Below are 2,500 nucleotides of genomic sequence, written 5' to 3'. Positions count from 1 at the left end.
TGCATCTTCTCCGCCACATTACACAATCCACACTATCACAACCAGACCAGGAGGTCCGTGCGGAAAATACAATATCCCAGCCTTTCGACATCCACCATTGCGCAGACCAGGCACCAACACCCACACATGTCCTATACAACGGTGCACCCAACATCACAATAGTACCTCCTGTCACAGCGCACAAACAATGACATGAGTCAAAGACACAGGTCTCACACAAGCATAGAATTGGAGCGCCGCCTCTAATAAGCCAAAGGTGCATCCTGACGTGACAAATCTGATCATGTCACAAGCATTCACTTACTATAATCACTATCAACGAACCTGCCGCCCCCGCCCCCCCCCCCCCTACACCTTTCCGTACAACAACGTGTAACCTAACCTAACCTAACCTAACCTATGTTGTACCTTAACCTAACCTATGTTGTACCTTAACCTAACCTATGTTGTACCTTAACCTAACCTATGTTGTACCTTAACCTAACCTATGTTGTACCTTAACCTAACCTATGTTGTACCTTAACCTAACCTATGTTGTACCTTAACCTAACCCATGTTGTACCTTAACCTAACCCATGTTGTACCTTAACCTAACCCATGTTGTACCTTAACCTAACCCATGTTGTACCTTAACCTAACCCATGTTGTACCTTAACCTAACCCATGTTGTGCCTCAACCTAACCCATGTTGTGCCTCAACCTAACCCATGTTGTGCCTCAACCTAACCCATGTTGTGCCTCAACCTAACCCATGTTGTGCCTTAACCTAACCCATGTTGTGCCTCAACCTAACCCATGTTGTGCCTTAACCTAACCCATGTTGTGCCTTAACCTAACCCATGTTGTGCCTTAACCTAACCCATGTTGTGCCTTAACCTAACCCATGTTGTGCCTTAACCTAACCCATGTTGTGCCTTAACCTAACCCATGTTGTGCCTTAACCTAACCCATGTTGTGCCTTAACCTAACCCATGTTGTGCCTTAACCTAACCCATGTTGTGCCTTAACCTAACCCATGTTGTCGCCTTAACGTAACCCACGTTGTCGCCTAAACCTGCTCTGTAATTGTTATACGACTCGTTCAATTACTGTAGTGTTGCCCACCCGCAACCCTCGCAATATAGTTCGCTACTCGCACTGCCCGCACCCCTGTGTATCGCTTCATGTTAAACACCTTGCAAGTCTTGCTCACTTTCCACATGCTCCTGCTGTACACTGTAATGTGGATGGCAGCAGGACGTACATGCCGCCCCTCCCCACGTCCCCACCTTGCCCCCTGCCTTCGCAAGCTGGTTGGTGAGAAGTTTGCATGTTCAATGCCCTTCGCATGCGACGTACTCAGGCTACGTTGTGGTGCGGCCTGTGTCAACTGTCCGCTGATGTCGTACGCGTGAACCACAATCTGTACTGCACATTCGTCCTTATGTACTGAATGATACATCGTGGCACATGTGTGACCGCACAACGACTGCGCCCAAAAACGGCGGACCATACAGTGCAAATATTGTGCACGCAGCTACGTGTCGTCTCCCTATGAGAGCTGGATTGCAGTGTGGTACGCCATAGAGACGTGTGGGAGGAACGGACGCCGTGGATGGCGATCAGCATGAGCTGTCTGTTGATGTATTCGGACCTAGTCGTCTCTCCTCACACACCGTGATGGCATGGTGCACCGCGTTCCATATCTGCGACATGCTACAGAGGCCGGTTGACAGTCGTTCGAGCAATGGACATCGCATACGTACGGGGGCCACCTTCCACGTATTGTCTAGGCGTGCACATTTTGTTGCGTGTATGTGGGCAGACGTAGTGTGGCGTGACACCTGACACAGGCATGCAATAATCGTTGAAGTTGCAAATGGCGATGGACGCCTGCGTTTTCTGGTGAAGTTACGCAAATGAACAAATGGTAACCTGTTGTGGTGCGGTTGTTCTCGCTAGGGGTGAATCGGTGATGGCGACGATAGGTTGAGGTACTAACCGGTTGTTCCAGCGATACCCACCATGCCGACGAAACTGAACGGCATCTGGGTGTGAAGCGATACGCGGCGGTGGCTGGGTGGGACCGTCCCCGGCCGGTGAGGGGGCGCCTCCCGGCGTGCTGGCCGCGCGGTGCGTGGGCGCACGCGCTACAGCCGGCTGGTGGGGGCGGCCAGTGGCAGGCGCGCCGGCCGACGGACGCGGCAGGCGTCGCAGCTGCGCGCCGGCGCACCCTGCGCGCGGCGCCGTGCGGCCAAAGTAGGTCCTCGCGGGCCCGGTGCGAAGCGCGGTGGACATCTTCAGTGTGCTGGTCCGATTGAGGACTGTGTGCGTTGAGGATGCGCCGCCGCCCGGCGCTCGGCGCCGCGACGCCGTCTGCTGCTCGGTCGCCCCAGCGGTTCTCGCTGGTGGTTTGTATCGCAGCTGTGCGGATGTGTTGGCGCGTGCGCTGTGCTGGGAGAGTTCGCTTCGGCACCCAAGTGGGGCTTTTGTCCTTCTGTGGCGCTGGCGTTGGAGCTGC

The sequence above is a fragment of the Schistocerca piceifrons genome, unplaced genomic scaffold (genome assembly GCF_021461385.2).
Source record: "Schistocerca piceifrons isolate TAMUIC-IGC-003096 unplaced genomic scaffold, iqSchPice1.1 HiC_scaffold_1231, whole genome shotgun sequence".
NCBI classification, from domain to species: Eukaryota; Metazoa; Arthropoda; class Insecta; order Orthoptera; family Acrididae; genus Schistocerca; species Schistocerca piceifrons.
This window is presented reverse-complemented; position numbering follows the sequence as displayed.